Source organism: Chiloscyllium punctatum, chromosome 50 (assembly GCF_047496795.1).
Source record: "Chiloscyllium punctatum isolate Juve2018m chromosome 50, sChiPun1.3, whole genome shotgun sequence".
In the NCBI taxonomy this organism is placed as follows: Eukaryota; Metazoa; Chordata; class Chondrichthyes; order Orectolobiformes; family Hemiscylliidae; genus Chiloscyllium; species Chiloscyllium punctatum.
Window position 1 is genome coordinate 44303878 of NC_092788.1, and position 25695 is coordinate 44329572.

A 25695-nucleotide genomic window follows, 5' to 3' on the forward strand; every position below is an offset into this window, starting at 1 on the left:
GCCATGCCAACCTTTTTTCCAACTGTAAGATCAAACTAATCGACATAACAGTCATTTTACTATCATTCATGTGCCGACCCAAGAGTCTATTAAATTTTACTACCACCGTTGTCAATGCATTCCAACGACATACCATTCTTTCCTTTCTCTATCCTACCATTCTCTATCCTTTTATCCATCCTCCATTGACCTTAAAATTATACCCTCTTGTAATAGCCATTTATGCAACAGGAGAACAAGTCTCTCACTATTCACTTTCTGTGCCTCTCATCATCTTGTTCACCTCTACTAAGTCGCCCCCGCACCCGTGTTCACTCCAAAGAGCAATGCCTCACAAACCTTCCCTCAACCTTTCTTCATAAGAAATGCCCTCCATTCCAGACAGCATCCTGGTAAATCTCCTGTGTACGCTCTCTAAAACTTGCACAACCTTCATGTAAAGTGGGGACCAGAACTGAACACAATAGTCCAAGTGTGGTCTCACCAGGCGGCTATAATGATGCAGTAAAACCTCACGGCTCTTAAAATCAATCCACTTGCTCAGGAAAGCCAACACAACATATGCCTTTTTAACAACTCTATCAATGTGCGTGGCAACTTTGAGGGATCTATGCACGTGGACCCCATGATCTCTCTGTTCTTCCACACTACCAAGTATTCTGCCTTTCACCTTGTATTCTGCATTCAAATGCAACCTTCCAGAATGAATCACTTCACACTTTTCCAGATTGAACGCCATGTGCCACTTCCAGCCCAGCTCTTCCTTCTGTCAATATTCCATTGCAACCTACAACAGCCCTCTACATTACCCACCACTTCACCAGCCTTCATTGACAAACTTACTAACCCACTCTCAAACATCCACATGCACGTCATTTATGAAAATCACAAAGAGCAGGGTCCCAGAGCCGATTGTTACAGAACACCACTGGTCACTGAACTTCAGGATCAATACTGTCCATCTGCTGCCATACTCTGTCTTCTCTGGGCCATCCAATCCTGTATCCAGACAGATAGATTTCCCTGTTTCCCATGCCTCCTCATTTTCTGAATGAGCCATCAACATATTCTGCCATATCCTCAAAGGATTCATTTTGAGGCATGACCTGCCCCTCACAAATCCATGCTGACTGTCTCTAATTTTTAACTATGGTTTTCCAAGTAGTCATATATCCTGTCTTTAGAGTCCTCTCCAATAATCTGCACATTACAAACACTGGACCAAATCTGTAATTCCCAGGATTCTACCTCCTTAACATGGCCAGGACTCCAAAAGTCTTCCCTCCTCTGCCATGCCCCCCAGAGATAGGGACGAATATCAGAACAGGAGGATTTTGCAGACATTAGGAGGTTTGCAGGTTCAAAAGGAGGCTTCAGTAATTATGAGTTTTCATGATGATGAAGGCATTTGAGGATAGAGGGAGGGAGGATTGTAGGGAATTAAGAGGTTTCAGAGTTTAGGTGTTTTGTTAGGGCTGCAAGTGGTTACTGAGTTGGGGAGGGTGTAAGCACTGGTAGATATTACATAAACATGTGGTTTTGGTTGCAATGGCAGGAAGAGGATGCAGGAAGCGGGAGAGTATGGGGTCTGAACGAGGTTACACAAATGGGAAGAGTTTTCAGGAGTGGAGGTGTTTACAGAGATATCAATGGTCTGATCTGGAGCAGAGGACCCAGACTGGGCGGGATGTGGGTAGGGGAGGTAGTTTCACAGGGTGGGAGTACCTTTGAACCACAGGAGGTTACAGAAATGTGGAGGGCTACAGGGATGACAGGGGTTCATGAAGTTTGGAAATTTGGGAGGGATGGAGACGTTTACAGGGATAAGGATGTTTGTAGGACAGGGCTGGATCACAGACAGGGAGTGTTTTATGGAGCTGAGCCGATTACAGAGATAAAGATATTTGTATCGACTGGACGAACAAACAGAGATATGCAGGGTATCGTGACTGAAGATGGTTATAGATATAGGAAGGCTTAGGTTCTGCAGGTTGTTTAGACATGGAGGATGTGGAATCTGGAATATTTTTCAGAGATTAGTGCAGGAAGTTTGGTTGGAGACAGTTTCACAGATAAGGGAGCACAGCACTAACAGGAGGAGGTTGTAGAGGAGGGTGATGTTTACACAGATGGGGGTATAAGAGTTGGACAAGGTTATGGAGATGGGTAGATGGTGGAGACAGTGGAGGAGCTAATATTGACGGGGGATGATAGTGACAGGAAAGTGTTAAATAGATACTGGATTTTGTAGAAACTTGATTGGGAGAGTCACAGGCATGGAGTGAGTTCGACAGATCAGGATTACTGCAGAGACTGGAGAGGATTACACTGATAGGGATACTGGTCGGGTCTCCCCAGACTGTTGGTGTTTAGGGACTGGAAGAGATTTGGTAGATAGGGAGGGATGTAAGAGCTGCAGGAGCTTATGGAGAGTTGAAGAGTTGGAGCAGTTCACAGAGGGAGGTTTCTCAGATTGGAGTAGGTCACAGATAGTGAGGGTTGTGTGGTCTGAGAAAGTGAAAGAGAGGGAGAGTTTTCAGGTCTGGAAGAGATTACACTGACAGGAACCGTTGAAGAGAGTGAAGCAAAAATGCATGGAGAAGGTTACACAGATAGGGAGGTGAGGAGGGACTGAAGGTGAATACACAGATATGGAGGGTTATATTGTTAGACAGAGCTGAGAGGGATAGGGACTGGTGTAGTGATTTACACAGATAGGGAAGGTTGTGTTTTGGTGAAGGTTACACTGATAAAGACAGTGTTAGGGAGTGTTTCATGGACTACAGAGGAGCTCAGAGAGAATGTATTATGGGGAGTGGAGGAGATTGCAGACACAGAGATGACTGTCCAGTTGAAAGGAGCTTCTACAGACCCTCAGTGTTGTAAGGCTGGAGGGAGGTTACAATAATGAGAGAGACCAAGACTTAATTACTTCACTGATATAGAGCAAGTCTCAGCACATAACTGTCAAAGGGAAGTTGAGACAATTCAAATGAGTTTCAGAGATCTGAATGTTCATGGGAGTTTCAGGAGGGAACAGTGATTGGGAGTGGTGTAACAAATGGCAATAGTTATAGGTAGGGTTCTAAGAACAGGAAGAGGTGACAGATATATCGATCTTTGTAAGGACTGGAGAAGCTTACATTGGAAAGGAGTGTCTTAGAGACTGGAGGAGGTTACAGTGTTAAGAAGAATACTGGGGATGAGGCAAGGTTCAAGAGACAGGGATGGTTGGCAGGAGTGGACAAAAATCTGAACAGAATCTCCACAACCTGGAACCAGGCCATTCGGCCCAACCAGTCCATTCCAAACCCCTGAAGAGCATCTGACCCAGACCCACCCCGCTACCTATCCATTAAACCCTGCATTTCTCATGGTTAACTCATCTAAACCACACTTTACGATCATCAATCCGCCGATCGTGCAACGTTTGGATTGTGGGATGAAACCAGAGCGCCCAGGAAAACCCACACAGTCGGAGGGAGAACATGCAAAGTCCACACAGACAGTCGCCCAAGGCTGGAATCGAAGCCAGGTCCCAGGCGCAGTGAGGCTGCAGTGTTAACCACTGAGCCATCCCTGTGTTATACAGAGCACTGCAGACATTAGACCAGGTTCCAAAGTTCACAAGGGTTTATTGGAAAAGGAGGAATATATAGTCAGGAATAGGACAAGGTTACATAGATGGTGTCCATGAGAGGGACTGGAGGAGGTTAACGCAATAGGGAGGGCTGTGGAATCTCCAGGCAATAAGAGGTAGGGACGGTTGGGGAGACTGAATGAAGTTAGTACTACTCAGAGATGTACACACTGGGTGAGGTTCCAGAGTTAGCAAAGATTCTATGGACTGGCTGAGGTTATAGACAGAGGCAGTTGTGTGAATGAAAGTTGTTACAACAATTGAGAGGAGGTTTCAGACACATGAATGGTTTTAGTGGCTGCAGGATGTTCGAGAGCTAGAAAGGCTAGTACTGACTGGAGGTGGTCAGAGGTAAGGAACATTGTAGAGAAGGGAGTTTGTTACAGAGACAGAGAGGTATGGAAAGAGAGGGCAAGGTTACAGATATTGGGACAGTTCAAGTGGCTTCAGAACGTTACACAAAGGGAGGGTTGGCAGGAAACGCTACAGAACTGAAGGACTCTGTACATAAAGGGAGGTGAAATGGATGGTGGAAGGTTAGAAGTAATGGGATGCTGTAGGACAGGATAGAGGAGTGCTGTGGGGACTGGAGAAGGTTAGAGTGACATCATGTGCTGGAGAGGCTGGAGGAAAGTACGCAGATGGGGAGGTCAGTAAGGGCTGGATGTTACAGACAGATTGGGCTGTAGGTGCTGGACAAGATGGCAAACATAAGGATTTTTGTAATGTTTTGGCGATGCTGGTCATAGCACTAGGTTTCAAAGTCATTTTGGAAAAAGAATAGTGCCAAAGTGAAGAGGCCAAATTTGGGGAAGCCCCGTAATCGTTCTAATCTGACTGTCACTGGGCATTCTCACTATCAGGAGACAGGGTCTGGCAAACACAAACACGGAGGAACTATTTGCAGTTACGTTCACATTCGGAAAGAGGAAGTATGTTAAAGTGATACAGTGAGAATTCAGGGCCGGTGTGATCCCTGAACAGCAAATACTGGTCAAGCAATACTGTCAGCTGGATAAAGGAGGTATGGAACGATGGAAACAGGCGAAGCTCTTCAGAAGTATCAAGTGTGCAAGGGGGTCCTTAAAAATGAGTAGCAAAGAATGGCCATGAAATATCCTCAGTAAAATACTGTTAAGGAAAGGTCACAAGGTATTTTATGAGTGTAGTTTGAGGAAGAGGATTCCCAGCTAAAGAGTGGGGCCTGTTAGAAACCAAAGGGACAAACTGTGCATGGAGCCAGAGGAAGTAGTTGAGGTCTTCAATGAATACTTCCCATCTGTATTCACACAGGAGAAAGACATTGTAGCCACGGACTTCATTTTGGATGGTGAGGTTCTATAACATGGTACGATCAATAACGAGGAGATATTAAATGTTTTCTTTGGCGTAAAGTTGGAGATAATTCCCAGTGCCCAATGAAATGTATCCAAGGCTGCTATGGGAGGTAAGGGAGGAGATTGCTGGGTCCCTAGTGGATATATTTAATACTTTGCTGGCCACAGGTGAAGTGCCGAATGACTGGAGGATCGCTAATGTGGTTCCTTTATTCAGGAAGGAGGAGAAAGTGAGGACTGCAGATTCTGGAAGAAGGGCTGATGCCCGAAACGTCGATTCTCCTGCTCCTTTGATGCTGCCTGACCCGCTGCGCTTTTCCAGCAACGCATTTTCATCTTTATTCAGGAAGGGCAACAGGGGTAGGCCAGGGAATGACAGAACAGGGAGTCTGACAGCAGGGGGAGGGACATTATTGGAATCAATTCTGAGGATGAATCAACACTTGAAAAGGCAGTGATCAACTCAGCTTAGTCATCACGGATTGAGTAGAGGAAGATACTGTCAGTGGAATTCAGATTTTGAAGTGGTGTCTAAGAATATTGATGAGGGCAGTGCAGATCATGTTGTTTACATGGACTTGAATAAGGCCTTTGACAAGGTCCGTCATGGAAGGCTGATCCAAAGGTAAAGAGCCATTGGGATCCAAGGCAGGTTGGCAAATTGGATGTAAAATTAGCGGATAGACGTCTTTGTGTTTGAAATTCTTTCACCAGCGGGTGTACCACAGGGATCTGTGCAGGAACCTCTGTTGTTTATGATGTAAATTAATGACTTGGATGTGAAAGCGGAAGGTGTCATTAATTGGTTTCCAGATGCCATGAAAGGGGAGGGTGTTGTCCACAGTGAGGGAGATGGTCTCAGGCTGCAGTCCGATGTCAATCAGATGATAATCTGAGCAGAGCTTATTTCTGATCAATGTGAGGTAATAACTTGTGGGAGGTATGATAAGCAACGGACAGACACAATGAATGGTCAGTCCTTGCGGCGTACTGAGGAACACAGGGACCTTGGTGGATAAGTCCATTGATCTCTGAAGGGGTCAGCACAGGTAGACAGGGTGGGCAAGACACCTGAACTGGGAGCGGGAGGGAGACCCATATCTTGATGGGGTAAATCACTAGAGCTGCTTGAGAGGATATAAACTAGTCTGGCAGGGTATTGGACCTTAAACAGTTGTAAGGTCAGATCGAAGATTGAGGCTGGCACACAAGTTAAAGAGAGTGATTTCAATAGACAAGGCAGGCAAGAACATAGCAGGGAATGGGGGGAAACTGATGATTAAACTGCATTTATTTCATTGCAAGGAGCCTGACAGCTAAGGAAGATGAACTCAGGACATGGATTGGAACATGGGACTGGGATATTATAGTTATTACAGAAACAAAGCTGAGGGAGGGGCAGAACTGGCAGCTCATTGTTTCAAGGTAGAGATGCTATAGGAAGCATCGAAGGGGAGGCAAGAGAGGACACGTGGTAGTGGGTTTTGATTGCATGAATCATCACAGCAGTACTTAGAGAGGATATTCCTGAAGCATCGCCCAATGAAACTATGTGGAACTCAGAATTAAGAACGTGTCATCACTTTGATACAATTGTCCTACTAACCCCGAATAACCAGTGGCAAATTGAGGAACAAGTATGTCGAGAGATCTCAAATATCAATCAGAAAAATAGGTCGGTAATTTTAGGGATTTTTTTACACTTTCCAAACTTAGATTGGGACTGCCAGTGTTCAGCGTTTGCAAGGGATGAATTTGTTAATTGCGTTTCAAAAAACTCCCAGTCAATATATGAACGGCCTAAAAAGAGAAAGGGACAAATCCTGACCACTCCTTGGGAAACAAGATCAGGAAAGGGACAGAGGTGTCAGTGGGAAGGCATTTTGCGAAAGTGACCACAGTTCTACTAGTTTGCAAATACCTCTGGAAAAGGACAGGCCTGATCCAGAAGTTCAGTTTATAAAACGGGGCCACCCCAATCTTGATAGTATTAGCGAGGTATTTCAAAAGGTGACAGGGGAGTGTATTTGCAGGGAAAGGGAACTCTGGCAAGTGAGAATATTTTAAAAATGAGATAATTTGAGCGTTCAGCGCCAACATGTTCCTGTTTTTTGTGTAGGTCAATGCTGACAGCATTTGGAAATGCTGGCTGTCTATTGAGGGTCTGGTCACGGAAAAGGGGGCAAATGTCAGGTATAGCCAGCTGGATCAAGGGGATCCTTGAGAATCATAGGGACTGTAGGAATACACTTTGGGTAGAAATCAGTAATGCAGAAAAGATATATGAAAAAGCCTCGGCAGAGAAGGATAAGGAGAATCCAAAAGTGATTGTATAAAATATTAAATGTAAACGAGTACCTCAGGCCAAAATTGGGGCCCTTAAATATCAATGAGGCAATTCATGTGTGGAACTGCGGATATTTCCTAAGACCCTAAACACATTTTTCACTCCAGAACTTACTGTGGACAAAGACTGGGGAACTCAGGGAACAAGAGTAATAGGTTAGACCACAATTGGATTTCTCTGCAATTCCAGTCTCCCTGCTATAGGAATGATGTTGTGAAACTAAAAAGAGCTCATAAAAGATTTACAAAATGTTGCCCGGGTTTCTGCTGAATAAGCTGGGGTTATTTTCAGTGGAGCATCGGAGACTGAGGGGTGACCGGACAGAGGTTTATATAAACATAACGGACATGGATTGGGTAAACAGTCAAGGTCTTTTCCCAGGGGTTGGGGAGTCCAAAACTAGAGGGCATAGGTTTAAGGTTAGAGGGGAAAGGTTTAAAAGGGACTGAAGGGATAGCTTTTTCATGCACATGGTGATGTGTGTATGGAATGAGCTGAGAGAGAAAGTAACAGAGACTGATATTATGACAACATTTATAAGGTATCTGGATGGGAACATGAATAACAAGGGTTTTGAGGTACATGGGCCAAATGCTGATAAATGGGAGGGATGTGCTAGATCTTCTGGTCAGCATAGATACGTTGGACCGAAGGCTCTGCTTCCATGGTATCCATCTCTATGACTTGAAAAGAGTGTATGTTTTAGAAGAGGTGGTGCTGGAGGTTTTAAAACACAAAGGTATGGAAAACTCTCGGACCTCATTAAGTGTATCACAGGACATTGTGGGATGCTAGGGAAGAAATGGTGGAGCCCCTAGCAAAGGTATTTGTACCATTGACAACCAAGTGTGAGGTGCTGGAAGGCTGGAGGGTGGCATAGTGGACAGTGAAGGAGGTTTACTCAGATTACAAATGGACCTTGATAATATGGGTGAATGGGCTGAAAAACCGTAGATGGTATTCAGTCTGAATAAATGCAACGAACACATTTAGTACAACAAACAAGGGTAGAACTTATACAATTAATGTTCGGGGCCTCAGTTCGTGTTTTAATGCAGAGGGACCTCCAGGTTCAGGGAAATAATTCTTGAAGTTTGTATCACAGGATGGATAAGACAGTGCTTGGTATGTTTGACTATTGCTGAGTCTATTGATTGGAGGTTTTGGGACGTCATGTTGAGATTGTATAGACATTGGTGAGGCCTCTTCTGCAATACTCCATGCAAGTTGTGGCCGCCCAGTTATAGGGAGGATATTATTAAGCTGCACGGGTTCAGACGAGATTAACCAGGATGTTGCTGGGTATGGAAGGCTCGAGATTGAAAAATGGCTGGATAGGCTGAGTCCTTTTTATGAAAAAAATTAGATATATAGACCAATTTAATGGTAGGTGCCTTTTCCTCAGGTTGTGGGATTCTCAAGAGGAGAGACCACATTTTTAAAGTTAGAAGAGAGAGATTTAAAAAAAAAAGGCATGGGGGCAAATTGTCACACAGAGGGTGGTTTGAGTGTAGAATGAACTTCCAGAGGAAGGGGTGCATGTGGGTACAATTACAACGTTTAAAAGACATTTGCATGAGTATGTGAGCAGGAATGGTTTGGAGGGATTTGGGCCAGCAAGAGGCAGCTGGGATAAGTTTAGTTTGAGATTATGGTGGGTATCAAGTGAAGGGTCAGCTTCCATTCTTTATGGCTCTATGACAAGGATATGGGTTAATTCCATTATTTAAGAAAAGCTGCAATAGAAAACCAGGGAACTAAAGACCAATTAGCCTAATGGTGGGTAAGTTGTAGATGTGATCCTGCCAGACAGGAGTCACATTCATTTGGAAAAGGCAAGGATTGATGAAAGATAGTCAGCACGGCTTTGTGCAGACAAAGTCAGGTCTCATTAACTTGATACTTTTGTTGAAGTGGTGACCATACATTGTCTACACTAAAGTCAGCAGGGTCTTTGACAGGATTTAGCAAGATATACTGGTTCATAAGATTAGTTCACATGGGATCAGGGGGAACTAGCCAACTGGATGCAAAATTGGCTTGACAATAGGAGACAGAGGGCGGTGAGAAAGGGTTGCTGTTCAGACTGGAGTCCTGTGACCAGCGGTGTGCCAGAAGGTTCAGGGCTGGGTCCACTGATATGCATCACCTACACAAACGATTTGATTGAGAATATAGGAGTCATTGTTAATAAGTTTGTAGATGATCAAATTAATGGTGTAGTGGGCAGTGAGTACAGTTATCGAATACAGTGAATACACTGACCAACTGGGCAAGTGGACCAGGGAATGAAAGATGGAGTTTAATTCAGGTTTTGGATTTTGTTAAGACAAACCAGGGATGAATGACACAGTTAATGGGAGGGCCCCGGCCAGTGTTGTCGAACAGTGAGAGACCAAGGGGTACAGTTACAGATGGACAGGATGGCGAAAGTGGCATTTAGGACACTTGCTGTCATTGTCCAGCGCTTTGTTAGATACGTTGGAGATATTTGTAACATTGTCCTAAATAGTTCTCTTGGGCAGAGGAGGCTACGGAGTGACGTTATAAAGTTTTACAAAACCATACAGTTCCTAAGAATGGTGAATAGCCAAGGGGAAGTGAGTCTAAAACTAGAGGCTATAAACGGGAGGTGAGAGAGCAAAGATTTAAAGAGGGAGCTGAGGGGCAACGTTATCCACAGAGGATGGTGCATAGACGGAATGGACTGCCTGAGGTACATGGGAGAAACAAGAATAATTACAACATGGAAAAGACATTTGGGCAGGAACATGGAGAGGTACATGGAGAGGAGAAGGTCAGAAGAGAAAAGAGCCAAATGCAGGCAAATGAGACTCGTTCGGTATAGGAAACCTGGGCAGCATTGAGGAGTTGGACCACAGATTCTGTTTCCGTGCTGTATGACTCTGTATGCAGTTAAAGAGGATTAGAGTACCGAAATAAAGCATGTTGTAGACACTGAAGCACTTTACAGCAATACGGATGGTAATCTAGAATGCAGTACCTTTCAAATATGCAGGGGGAGTACAGGGAAGGGAGGAGGTTACAGGGACAGGAACTGTTCTAGGAGTTACAAATTATTGAAGACACTGGTGCACAAGCCATGCTTCAGATACAGTGTTACAGGTACTGAGTCTTAGTGCAGTGTTGGAGGGAGAACACAGAAGAGAAAGATCCCATGCAGCATTCCAAACGTCTTGTGGGAGGCCTGCTTTAACCTCTGTTGTACTGATGCTCACTAAGACAGCAGAGGCCTGGATTGATAGCTCTGAACTCCCGATGCTGTCTCACAACGTAAGTTAAAGTAGATGTGGTGATTGAGCCTGGGGTGTGTCTGTACAATGCTCCCCCTCCAGCACTGCATCTGTGTCATGTCTTGTTTGCCGGTGTTTGGAGCCCACTCATTGCTCCCTGCTCTGTGCACTGTGAGTGATCTCACCTCACTGCAGGATTTATTGAAGGCTCCAGATCTTTCTTCCCTTTGTCTCTTTGGCTGACCAAACATCTTCAATGTGGTGACAGACGAGACACCAAGCAGTTGGGAAGTCTATTGAGCCAGGAACTTCCCGAGTACCTACAGGAGACAGGGAAATAGACAGAATGGGACATTAGACAGAATGGGACATTAGACTGATGCAGTGAGGGTTACACAAGGAGAATGGTACTGAGTCCCACAGAGATCTGGAAAATCCCAAACTCCATCCCTGCTCTGTGTTGCTGTGTCTTTCTGGAGGTAGAAATCTGTTGACCCAGGATCTAGACTAACTGCAAGAGCAGGAAGCACTGACAGAGACTGCAATTAGACCCACACCGTGAGAGATACGACATAGAGAGATACTGAGTGATATCACTAGAGTGCTGGAAGGTATTGGGATCACAGAATCATGGGTTTAGCTTCATGATGCACTGGTTTCAGGGATGAGCAACCAGTGAGCAGGTGAAGTGATGCCCTAGTGGTATTATTGCTAGAGCATGTATCCCAAACCACAGCTAATGTTCAGGGGAGACAGATTTGAATCCCACCACAGAAATAGGGAATTTCAAATGAATAATTTCAAAAATAGTAAGTAAGAATCCATAAGTAAGTATGAAACCATTGCTGATGTACAAAAAACCCAAACACTTGTCCTTTAGATAAGGACATCTGCCAATCCTCACGTGGTCGGCACGACATACCCACAGCAAAGTGCTTGCCTCTCAATTACCCTCTGAAATGGCCGAGCAAGTTACTCAGCTCAAGGGCAGCTCGGGCTGGGCAAGAAAGGCTGGTCAGCCAGAGACACCCACATCCCATAACTGATTTAATAAATCGTCCATTAGGATGGTCCCACTGGAACTGGGTTGGGAGCAGTGTCCTGGCCAATCATGTCGGTAGGTTTATGGACAGGGCTTTAAACTGACAGAGAGGATGCAGGGCCAGGGTTCAGGTGAAAGGAGCTTTCCAAATCCAAAAAGAAAAGGTGAAGCATCGGAACAGCATGGGAATGTGGCTAAAGACAAGCAGAAAGGAACAGGATGGGACAAAGTTTAACTAAAACTGTACATCAGGGAATCGGTTTGTGACAGGAAATTGTGGGAAAGAGTAAAATATGACTTTTTTTTGGAATTGACGAATTCTCATCAATAAGGTAGATGGATTTGTGATGCAGTGATAAGAAGAGATTTCGTCACCAGGGAGACGTGGTTACAGGGCGAACAAAAGGTGAAACATAAATATTCAATGGTTCACAATCTTGTGGAAACTCAGGCAAAATCAGTAACGCTAACAATAATGGATAACAAAGGCATTACAGAGAAAGCATTTGGCCGCAGATCATGAAGTAGAGTCAGTCTGAATGTAAATTCTGGCTACTACTTGCCAAGGACACAAGCAGCAGAACAGTTTTTAGCCACCGAACAGTATTTCATTGCTCATCACTGCATTGAACAGGAACTCAATGGAATTTTTAACTAAGGCATTGTGATAATTTTGGGAAACTTCAATTTTCGCATAACCTGGGACAGTCAGTTGGACAACTGTGATATTGGAAGAGGAGTTCCAAGAATTTTTTTTCAGTGTTGTTTTGAATAACACATTGGGCAACTGGCTAGGAACGTAACGATCTCAGATTGACCGTTGTGCGATGAAACTTAGTGAATGAGTCATATCACCTTAAGAGATCCTCTAGGAAATTGTGCTAAGTGCAGTTTTAAGAAATATAATGTAAAGAGACTCACAGAAAGGACAAGTTACAACTAGAAATGAAAATAGCCAATTACTTGTGTTTGAGCAGACAAGTGACCAAGGTAAACAGGCTAAACAGACTGAAATATGTGTCTGTAAATGAACAGTGGAAAACATTTGAAGGAACAGTGTAAAACACTCAACAAAAGGACATTCCATTGAAACAGACAAAACCTCAGCAAGAAATTCCCACTGGTCCCTCACTCAGGACAGAATGCATCATATTAGATTATCAGGCTGAGAGGATCACCAAATTCTGCAATAAGGGAGTGTTTAGGTGTAATTTTTAAAGGAATTACAAAGGGTCGTCTAGCAGGAGGAAGTCAGATGGAAGGGGTACAATTGTCAGGGCTTATTGTCACAAAAGGAACAGGGAGAGATGAAGGGGATGGAGGTGGTGAGTGTTACAGAGAGTGGTCAGGGCCTGAACGTTGTTACAAAGTCAGTACGGATTGCTGCAGCTGGAGGGGTTTGCAGAGGTAGGGAGCGCCATGGGTATTTTTAGTTATTTATTCATGGGATGTGCGTGTCACTGCCTGGACTAGCATTCTTTGCCCCCACTGGTAATTACCCAGACGGCAGTTCAGAGTCAGCCATATTGCTGTGGGTCTGGAGTCACATGTAGGCCAGACCAGGATAGAATGTCAGTGGTCTTCCCTAAAGCAGGTAAGTGAACCAGGTGAGTTCTTCCTACTGATCAACAATGTTTTTTATGGAGGCCTCACCGATGTTTTGTACAGAGTAAACATGACATCCCAACTCCGACTCTCAATGCTCTAACCAATGAGGGTAACCATCCCAAACGCCCGCTTCACCAGCCTGTCTACCTGTGACACTACTTTCAAAGAACTGTGTACCTACATCCCTGGGTCTGATTGACCACACCACCCAGGGCCCAAGCATTAACTTTACAAGTCCCACCCTGACTTGTTTTACCAAAATGGCACACTTCACATTTATCAAATTAAACTCCATCTGCTATTCTTCAGCCCACTATCCCAGCTGTACTGTTCATCCTGTAGAATCACAGATAACCTTCTTCACTGTCCACTTTACCACAAATTTCAGTATAACTCAAAAACAAAATCTTACTTTCCAGGATACCAATATTCCCATCCAAACCATTAGTCCAAATGACAAACAACAGGGGACCCACTGCACTGCTGGTCACATGCATCCAGTCAGAAAAACAACATGTCTCTCATCACCCTCTGTCTCCTACCATCAAGCCCAGTTTTGTATCCAGTTCCCCCACTCCTCCTGAATGCCATATCCTTTTACATTGATCTGAGCTCATTACCCACTTAACCATATGGAACAAAGAACACAGGACAGTGCAGCACCAGACCCTTCGGTCATGATGCCATACCAATATTTTATCCAAACGTAAGATCAAACTAACATACACACCCTTCATTTTATTATCCATGTGCCTATCCAGAAATATATTAAATGTCCCTAACTTTACTGCCACCTCTGGCAGTGCATTCCACTCGCCCACCACTCTGTATGTAACGAACCTACCTCGGAAATCTCCCCTTAACCACTCGCTAATGACCTTAAAATTACACACCCTTGTAATAGCTATTTATGTCAGGGTAAAAAATGTCTCTCACTATTCACTCTTTCTGTGCCTCTCATCATCTTGTTCACCTCTGCCAAGTCATCCTCACACGTCTTCACTCCAATGAGAAAAGCCTTAGCTCCCTCAACCTTTCTCCATAAGACATACTCTCCAGTACAGGCAGCATCCTGGTAAATCTCCTCTTTACCCTCTCTAAAGCTTCCACATCCATCCTGTAATGAAGAGACCAGAAGTGAACACAATATTACCAGTGGGGTCCAGACAGGGCTCTATAGAGCTACAGCATAACCTCGCGGCTTTAAAACTCGATTCCCCCAGCTAATGAAATCCAACACAATATGTTCCTTCTTAACAAGACTATCATCTTGGGTGGCAAACTTTGAGGGATCTCTGGACCTGTTACCCAAGATCCTTCTGTTCCTCCACAGTGCCAAAGATCCTGCCTTTAACATTGCATTCTGCATTCAAATTCAATCTTTCAAAATGGATGACTTCACACTTTTCCAGATTGACTTCCATCTGCCACTTGTCAGCCCAGCTCTGCATCCTGTCATTGCCCCCTTGCAAACTACAACAGTCCTCCACACTATTCACCACTCCACCAACGCTTGTGTCATTGGCAAACTTACTAACCCACTCTTCCACTCACACATCCAAGTTATTCATAAACTCACAAAGAGCAGAGGTCCTGGAACCTCTCCCTGCAGAACAACACTGGTCACTGAGCTCCAGGATGAATGCTTTTCATCTGTAATCACCCTCTGTCTTCTGGGAGCCATTAATTCCATATCCAGACAGAGAGGTTTCCCGGCAACCCATGTCTCTGTACTCTCGGAATGGAGCCTAAAAGGTATTTTGTCACATTCTCAAAAGATTCAATAAGATTTATAAGGCATGATCAGCCCCTTACAAAGTCATGCTGACTATCTGTAATCAAACTATGGTTTGCCAAGGAATCATAAATCCTGTCTCGGAGTCCTCTCCAATAATCTGCACACCACAGACATAAGACTGAGAGGTCTGTAATTCCCAGGATTCCATTTCCTCAACAAGGGAATAAAATTTGCAACTCTCCAATCATATGGTCCGACTCCAGTGAACAGTGAGGGTGCAAAGTCATCGCCAAAGTGCAACAATCTCTTCCCTCGCTTCGTGCAGTAACTTTGGGCACATCCCATCTGGTTCAGCGGACTTATCTATCCTTATCTTTTACAAAATTCTCAGCATATCCTCATTCTTAACATCAACGTGTTCACGCATATCAGCCTGTTTTAGGCTGTCCTCACAAATGTCCCTCTCAGCAGTGAATACTGAGGCATAGGATTCATTAAGGTCCTTCCCTACCTCCTCCGACTTCAGGTACTAGTTCCTCCATTATCCCTGACAGGCCCTACTCTCACTCTGGCCATCCTCTTGTTCCTCACTTAGGTGGAGACTGCCTTATGGGTTTCCTTAATCCTTCCCAACAATGATTTTTCATGTCCCTTTCTCGCTGTCCAAAGTCCACTCCTAAGTTCCTTCCTGGTACTTTCAGAGAATCCCTACAGTGTGGAAACAGGCCATTTGGCCCAACACCTCCATATCAACCCTGCAAACAGTATCCTACCCAGACTCATTCCCCCACCCTATTACTCTCCAATTGTCCTGACTAATGCACCACACCTACACATCCGTGAACACTATGGCTAATTTAACTTGGCTGAGTCACCTGACATACACATCCGTGGGCTGTGAGGGGAAACTGGCGCACCTGGAGGAAACCCAAGCAGACGCAGGGAGAATGTACAAACTCCACACAGACAGTCGACTGAGGCTGGAATCAAAATGGAGTCAGTGGTGCTATGAGGTAGCAGTGCTAACCACTGAGCCATCGTGCTGCTCTATGTTACCCTCGAAAAAGCTTTCTGACCCTTGCTTCCTCAACCTTAAATAAGCTTCCTTCTTCCTCTTGACTGGATGTTCGAAATCCCTTCAAACAATGTTAAATGCTTCGCTGTCCATGTGGACAATGTTCACTGCTCTGCCTTCATCTATCTCTTGGCTACCTCCTCTAAGAGTCAAACTGGTTTGTGAAACAGTGTTTTCCACTCACAAAGCGATGCTGACCACTTCGAATCAACCCTCGCCTTTGTTAATATATGTGGTACCTTTTTCTCATAATCTCCTCCAACAACTTCCCTACCACTGGGCTCACCTGGCTGTAATTTCCTGGCTTTTCCCTGCAGCCCTTAAGTGATGGAACAGCATTATCCTCCCTCCAGTCTTCCGGCAACACACTGCATCTGTTGATAACATAAATATTTCTGTTAGGGGCAGTGCAATCTCTCCCCTAGATTTCCACAATATTTTAGGATACACCTAATGAGCTACTGAGGATTGATCTAACTTTATTTGTTTTAAGATTCCAGCACTTTATCTTCTCTGTTGAGGATTCTTTCTAAGACATCACTATTTACTTCCCCATTTTCCCGAGCTTTCATGTCTTTCACCACAGTAAATACTGACAACACTATTTTGTCTAATATCTCACCCACCTCCTCTGGTTCCACACATAGGCGAACTTATTCATATTTCAGAGGCCCTATTCTCTACCAAGTTACTCAAAAGCCCTTAATGAAATTTGTGTAAAGGTTTCTGATAATTCAAAGACACCATATCCCCCGTACCACTACACCCCTTCTATACCCATTCAATTCTGCCATTTATATTCACACAAACAAATTAAATCCAACAGGCTGAAAAACAAATTCTCTTTTATAAAATGTGTTTCTAAATGGCCAGTTATTGCATTTTAAAATATTCTTTCTAACAGTTTTAGTATGCTCCCGACTTAATGTCAGGCTAACACTATTTGGTTTCAGACTGGCAGGAGAAAGGGTTATGGGAGTTCTTGTTCATCAATCTAAAAAGGTTAGCTTCCAAGGTCTGCAGGTAATAGAGAAGTCAAATCAAATGCTGGCATTTATTGCAAAGGGAACGGAGTCTAAAAATAGGCAAACTAGCTAAAATTAGGCAAGGTTCAAGTTAGACCACACCTAGAATATTATGAACAGTTTGAGTGCCCGAAGAAAAGATACTGACGCATTGGAGGCAGGTCAGAGAAGCGTCACTCGGCTGATCCTGGGAATGGAGGGATTTTCTAGTGAGAAGAGGTGGAGGACGTGGACGCTGAATCCATTGAAGTTTAGACAATGAGAGTGAAATGGAATGAACCATCCAAGATTCTAAGGGGCTCTGATCGGGCAGATGCTGTGAAGTTAGAAAATAGAACAGTAGAGAACAGCAACAGGCCCTTCGGCCCACCATGGCTGTGCTGTGTAAGATGCTATTCTAACTCTTATCATCTGCCTGCACATGGTCCACATCCCGTATCCCTGTTCATGTTTCTGTCTAAATGCCACTTTGAAACTTTATTCACATTCTGTTGCTGCGACCTCCCTCGGTAACCTCCACTCTCTATATTAAAAAAAACTTGTCACACGCATCTCGATTAAATGTCCTCTTTCTCACCTTAAACCTATGCATTCTAGTATCTAAAACTTACACTTTGGAAAAGAGATTCCGACTATCCACATTATCTATCCCTCTCCGTATGTTATATTCTTGTACCTGGTCACCTGTCAGCCTCTGATACTCTCGCAAAACAATCCAACTTTGTTTAATTTCCTCTTACACCTAACACACCTTGAAAAACATAACACAGGCAACGTGCTGATAAACACCTTTTGTACCCTCTCCAAAGTCTCCCCATAATTCCTATTGCGTGGAGATGAGAACAGCACACAGTACTGCAAATGTGGCCAAGCAGAAGTTTCCGACAATTACAACATCCGATGCAAACCACTATACCCAACGCTGTGACCGATGAAGGCCAGTGTTCTATTTGTTTTCTTTCCTGTCTGAAACACTTCTGTTGTCATTTTCAGGGAGTTAATGTCTTGCACCAAGATCTTTCTATTTATCAACTTCCCTCAGTGTCCTTAATTTCCGTTTGAATCTGACATCACCTCACACTTGTCCAGATTAAACTCAATTTGCCATTTCTCTTCACATCTTTCCAACTGATCTGTAAAGCTCTGCAACCTTGGACATTCTTGTTCGTTAACCCCATCTCCACCAATTTCCATTTCACCTCCAATAATTATCTTTGTCATTTCCCTTCGTTTCAGTTGTGTGAGAATCTGGAACCAGAGACCCTAAAATCCCATCAAGGGCTCACCTATTTAAGATGGAGATGAGGAGGAATGTCTTCGCTCAGAGTGTAGTGACTCTTTGGGAATTCCTGACTGGAGGGGGCTGTCGAGGCTGGGTCATTAAGAATATTTCCAGCAGAGATGGTCAGATGTAAATGAATCAGGGAAACAAGGGCTTGGGGAAAAGGCAGGAAAGTTGAGTTGAAGAGTATCAGGTCAGCCATGATCAGATTGAAAGGCAGAGCATCCTCAATGGGCCAAATGGTCTAATTTCACTCCTACTTCTCATGGTCCTAGCTCAAACTGAGCATCTACATTACAACATTGTGGGTCTCTGCTCAAAAAAAAAACACCTTTAGATTAGGATTTTTAGATATTTATTATTACACAGTATTTGATCTACAATAGACAATTTTGTTGATGGCTCCTTGATATGATGTTAGAGAAAACCATCTCGTAATCAATCCAGGATTCCATCCATTATAGCCCTGATATTCATTAGTTATCCAGTCGGGATGGAGACCACCGTCAGCCACAGTAACTATACTGCCCTTGCTCCAAGTATATTCAGTGTCCTGATCATAACCATCTTGACATTACCATCATTTTCTGGTGCCCATAAAATAATTCCTGCTAACGGTTGTTGCTGCTTGCTCCACCCAAACAGACTCCAACATTTGATCTTCAGATCCATATGACTGTCTCATTAATGCATTAACCTCATCCTTTCTTCACAACTTGTTGCCTTTTTGTATAGATCCCAACAACCCTTCAATATTCCCTTCCCAGCGATGGTGATTCTGCAGCTACATCTCCGGAATGACAGTTCCATCATATCTGTTCACTGTCTTTCCTTCTCCCTTATGGCGAATACAGGGAGTCATTCCTCAGTAGTGGGGGTTTGAACAGATGGATAAAGGTTACAGAGATAGGGAGGCTTACAGGGACACAAGGATGTTAGAGTTAAACAGAGTACATCTGATCAAGAATGTCAGCGGGACAAAGGTGTTTGGGGATTTGAGGAATTTACAGAGATAGAGGGAGCTGGATTTAATTCTGGAGATAGGGATTGGGATGGGTGTAGGGTGAGGCAGGCAGACTGAGAGGGACAGACAGGGGGTGTTTCCAAGAGAAGAGTCCTGAGAGAGGTATGGAAGGTTGTAGTGACGGAAGATGTTTACAGATATTCGAAGGCTTCTAGGTTCTGAAGGCTCATAGATAGGAAGGCAATGGAGAATGCCAGGTTACTGGGTTAGAGACAATGACACAGATGGGGAGGGTTGCTCAAACTGAAAGAGGTTCCTGTGGTTGGGAGGGTTGGGGGAGAACTAGGGTGAAATGTAAAGAGATTAATTTCTAAGAATTGGAGAAGAATAAGCAGATTTTAGGTAGGTTTTGATACTAGATAAACTGGCATTGAAAGTGAGTCTGATCGGAATTGGAGAGTCATAAAGATTGGGGAAACTGCTAAAATTGGGAAATCACCTGGAACTTCAAGAGATTACCCAACAAGGGAAGATCAAATGGGCTCCATAGATTGGGGGTTTTGACAGGACTAGAAGAGGGAATACAAATAGAGATGGATTTAGGGGTAGCAGGTGTTTATGGAGATAGTGAGGGGTTGGAACAGTTTACATAGACATGCACGTTTTTAGGCAGTACTAAGATACACAGGCTTTAGTTAATGCAAGAATGGGAAGCTTAATGGGACTGGAAGACCGAAGAAAGTTACGGACAGTAGTGGTGGCTGCAGATATTAACAGATTACAGAGACACTTGCAGATTAGAGAGAGTGTGGGCATCAGATTCTGACAGACATTGTAGGAACTGGAGTAGCCTTGGCAAACGGGCAGTTTGCAGTTATAGAAGGTGCTGAAGGGACTGGAAGCAGGAAAAGGTATGGGGAAGGTTGTGGAGGCAGCTTGTGGTTTGAGATACGGATGGCTACAGAGACTGCAGGGGATCATACAGAGAGAGAGTGTTCTAAGAGCAGGAGAAAGTAGCAGAAATAGAGAAAGTGCAGAGCCTGAAGAAGGTTCGGCAATCAGGAGGTTTCAAGGTGCAGGATAATGTTACAAAAACAGGGGCAATTGTAGGGATTGGAGGACCATACAAATATAGGGAGAGCTTTTGACACTGCAGGATATATTACAGACATGGGGAGAGTTTCACAACTAAAGGGAGTTAGAAACACCAGGAGGCTTTGAGGTTATTGGAGCAGCTTTGACTGCTCCAGGGAGAGATGTGGAGGCTGGAACAGGAGACAAATTTAGGGAGGGTTTTATGAATCAGGAGGACTTTTCAGAAAAACAGAGGGATATAGGGATGGGACATGGTGAGAGTCGGTGAGAATTACGGAAGCTCATGAAGGTAACGGAAATAAATAGTGTAGTCACATGGGGAGGACGTTAAAGATATAAAGATATGTAGTGACTGAAGCAGATTACATGCACAAGGAGGGGAGCAGGGACCAGCAGAGTTTACAGAGATTGAGTGCGCTTTAGAGAGGAAGAGTTTATCATCATCATTAGGATTATAGAGACAAAGTTCCATGATAGGGACAGTTGAACTGGAAGATTTCTACAGACGTGGAGAATGTTATCAGGTGGAGGGGTTCCTGAAGTCAGGGGTTCCTTGGGAGATTACACGGATAGTGAGATTCTCAGGTAGGAGCCTGACATAGTTTCAAAGACAGGGAGGTATTTAGATCTGGAAGGGATTACACAGATCGGGACAGCTCAATGGAGTGAATAATTTTTCACAGACAAGGAAGACTTGGAGGAGCTGGAGACGTTTACCCAGACAGGAAAGGATGGAGAGGTTAAAGGCAAATACATTTACATGGAGGGCAGTATTGGTAGGAGGGGCTTACAGGGATAATCAGGACTCTCGGGGTTAACCAGGATGAAGGAATTTAGTTTCTACTGGAGATGTATAGGGATTATGTTGTTAGGGATTGGAGAACCTGACAGAGATAGAGAGCATTGTGGGGACTAGAAGAGATTCCAAACAGAGGAAAGATGATCGGGAATGGAGGATATTACAGGGATCACTAATACAGCATGGGTCAAGATTGATACCTGGGACCACCTGGGTTGTCTCAGTGAGGACCATACATCAGAGGGGAAAGAAATGTCCTCACAAGATAGTGGGATTGAAGCCTCGAATATAGCTGTTCCTTGCCCAGCAGTGTCCCCACTCCCAGACCATACAGAACCTCATCACCTCAGGACATATCACACCCACAGCTTCCAACTTCATAGTCCGGGAACTCTGCACTGCCCGGTTCTACCTCCTTCCCAAGATCCACAAGCCTGACCACCCTGGCCGACTCATTGTCTCAGCATGCTCCTGCCCCACTGAACTCATCTCTACCTACCTCGACACTATCCTATCCCTCCAGTCCAGGAACTCCTCACATACGTTCGAGACACCACCCACGCCCTACACCATCTCAAAGACTTCCGTTTTCCTGGCCCCCAACGCCTTATCTTAACCATGGATATCCAATCCCTGTGCACCTCCATCCGCCATGACTTGGGCCTCCAAGCCCTCTGTTTGTTCCTCTCCAGACGTCCCCAACAGTAACCTTCAACCGATACTCTCATTCGTTTGGCTGAATTGGTCCTCATCCTTAACAATTTCTCCTTTGAATCCTCCCACTTCCTCCAGACCAAAGAGGTAGCCATGGGCACACGTATGGGTTCCAACTATGCCTGTCTCTTTGTTGGCTACGTAGAGCAGTTGATCTTCCGTAATTACACCGGCACCACTCCCCACCTCTTCCTCCGCTACATTGATGACTGCATTGGCGCCACCTTGTGCTCCTGCGAGGAGGTTGAGCAATTCATCAACTTCACCAACACATTCCACCCTGAAATTAAAGTTACCTGGACCATCTCTGACACCTCTCTCCCCTTCCTGGACCTCTCCATCTCCATTAATGATGACCGACTTGACACTGACATTTTTTACAAACCCACCGACTCCCACAGCTACCTGGATTACACCTCTTCCCACCCTACCTCTTGCAAAAATGCCATCCCGTATTCCCAATTCCTCCGCCTCCGCCGAATCTGTTCCCAGGAGGACCAGTTCCACCACAGAACACACCAGATGGCCTCCTTCTTTAGAGACCGCAATTTCCCTTCCCACGTGGTTAAAGATGCCCTCCAATGCATCGCATCCACATCCCGCACCTCTGCCCTCAGACCCCACCACTCCAACCGTAACAAGGACAGAACGCCCCTGGTGCTCACCTTCCACCCTAACAACCTTCGCATAAACCAAATCATCCACCGACATTTCTGCCACCTCCAAACAGACCCCACTACCAGGGATATATTTCCCTCCCCACCCCTTTCCGCAAAAACCGTTCCCTCTGCAACTACCTCGTCAGGTCCACGCCCCCAATCAACCCAACCTCCAATCCTGGCACTTACCCCTGCTACCGCAGGAACTGTAAAACCTGCGCCCACACCTCCTCCCTCACCTCCATCCAAGGCCTTAAAGGAGCCTTCCACATCCATGAAAGTTTTACTTGCACATCCACTAATATCATTTATTGTATCCGTTGCTCCCGATGCGGTCTCCTCTACATTGGGGAGACTGGGCGCCTCCTAGCAGAGCAGTTTAGGGAACATCTCCAGGACACCCGCACCAATCAACCAAACCGCCCCGTGGCCCAACATTTCAACTCCCCCTCCCACTCTGCTGAGGACATTGAGGTCCTGGGCCTCCTTCACCGCCGCTCCCTCACCACCAGACGCCTGGAGGAAGAACGCCTCATCTTCCGCCTTGGAACACTTCAACCCCAGGGCATCAATGTGAACTTCAACAGTTTCCTCATTTCCCCTTCCCCCACCTCACCTTAGTTCTAAACTTCTAGCTCAGTAACTGTCCCCTTGACTTGCCCGGACTTGTCCTACCTGCCTATCTTCTTTTCCACCTAACCACTCCATCCCCTCCTCCTTGACCTATCACCTTCATCTCCTCTCCCACTCACCCATTGTACTCTGTGCTACTCTCTCCCCACCCCCACCCTCCTCTAGTTTATCTCTCCACGCTTCAGGTTCACTGCCTTTATTCCCGATGAAGAGCATTTGTCCGAAATGTCGATTTCGCTGCTCGTTGGATGCTGCCTGAACTGCTGTGCTCTTCCAGCACCACTAATCTAGTATTTGGTTTTCAGCATCTGCAGTCAATGTTTTTACCTCGCAGTAATACCACTCGGCCATCAGCTCCCTCCTGTGATATTCATTATTTGTTGTTTTCAGTTCTCAAGAAATATGTTCTGCATTAATTTTGAACTCTGTAAAAGCATCCACAGTGAACACAAAAAGCCCACCTCCAGTCATGATGTTTGAGTCTGTATGACTCAGTCAGACTGGCTAATGAGGTGGAGTTACGCATTTTAATATCTGGCAGTTTCGGCTGGCGTTGGGCTGCTCTCATTCCTTCTGCGATGAAATGAAGAAATGACAGTCGATACTCCCCACTAAATCTCTAAATTCAATTGCACCGCAACCAAAGTAATTTATTTTAATTCAAAAATGTTTCAGTGAAAGACATTCCAGGAAGCTCACCACCACCTGTCTCAGTTTAATGGGAAATGGGATCAATTTTGTAGCGCCTACTGTCCCAGTGGAAAAGGCCACTGGTTTAAGCCCTTGAACAGGTTATCAGCTGATCTGAGTTTTCAATCTTATTCTTTGACAGATTGCAACATGTTTTGCACAAGGGGGCATGCAGACAGGGCAAACTTCAATTATATTCAACACAAGAAAAGGCAATTCCATTTAAATGAGGCAGATTAATTGAGATCAGGCCTCAGGTGAGGATACAAATCAGTCAAGTTTGGATTTTTCAGAGACCATCAAGATTGTCCATTCAATTACTGAAGTTTGTCTCAGTATTGCTTTCCCAATCAAACTATTTCAATGCATTATGACACCTCTGGAGGTGGGACAGTTCCAGGCCTTCTGGCTCAAAGTTGGAGACACTACCACAGAATCACAAGAGCACTGTGTTTTAGGCTGAGTGACTGGTGGGTTAATTTGCCCAATTATTTTACTAATCCGGAAGATGCTGTTACCATCCTAATGCTGGGAAATAAGCAAGGTATTAAGGGGAGCAAAGATGTTACAACAGTCTCTCTGACAAGGGACAAAATATCTTCCATCTGTTGTTTTGTTCATCCTTCGATAGTTTGAAATTTTTAAACTTTCTTGTCTACCATCATCTTTGCAGTTTTGTACATCTTTTCTTTCAATTTGATGTCACTCATAATTCCCTCAGCTATGCACCGCTGTTCATCGTGCATTTCTTTTACAAGTTAATATATATTGTTGAGAATAATAAAATAACTGAATATATTCTTCTGCTTTGACATTCTAACTAGAGTCCCATTCCAGTTTAGCGAACTACTACCTTATCCCCTTGTCACTGCCTTTAAGTTTAGATACTAGTTGAAGAACCAAATTCCTCACCCTAAAGCTAGATTCTATCATGCTGCATTGCATCTTACCAAAAGGGTCTTTTACTTTGAGCTCATTAATCAATCATATTATCAGGTCTAAAATAGCTGTTCCCTGATTGGTTCTAGAGCATCTGTTCTGTAAAATTGCACAGAGCAGTCGACCTCAAACTGCTTCAGAAGGTAGCATAAGCTGAGTGCACAATACTATTTTAACTAACAGTGAACCCTCTGAATTCCAGGATTCTGTTAGATCCCCAAAATTACTCATAGCAAGGAATCCCTACGTTGTGGAAACACGCCCTTCAGCCCAACAAATCCACACCAACCCTGCAAAGAGTATCCCAACCAAACCTATTCCTCAATGTTTACCCCTGATTAATGCGCTGAAACTGTGCATCGCTGGACACTATGGCAATTTAGCATAACCAATTCACCTAACCTGCAGTTCTTTGAATTGTGGGTTTGCAGCCCTGGTTCGCAGTTGCTTCGTGAAGTCTGAATGTTGTTGCCTCTATTAGTCCAACAGCACTGTCACTGACACAGGAGCTGTTCCCCCAGATCGGTTTGTGGCAGTCAGAGATCCTGCTACAACCTGCGCACATGCCAACCCAGTCATCTCAATCAGAAAGAATTAGTACAGCACAGATTAGAAGACAACTTGGATCACATTGTGCTTTTGAAATCGGAGGCCCCTCTTCAAACCATCACAACTGTGCTACCTTTTTAAAATAGGTATTTGGCTAGATCCCTGCTCTCACAGTAATACAAACAATTTCTTTTTGCAAGTATTCAAATTAATTTTGGAAATTAACAGCGAATCAGCTGTCACTTCCTTTGCAGCTGATCTCAGATCTTCTTTGAAACAGCAAAACCCAATGAGAACATTCAGGC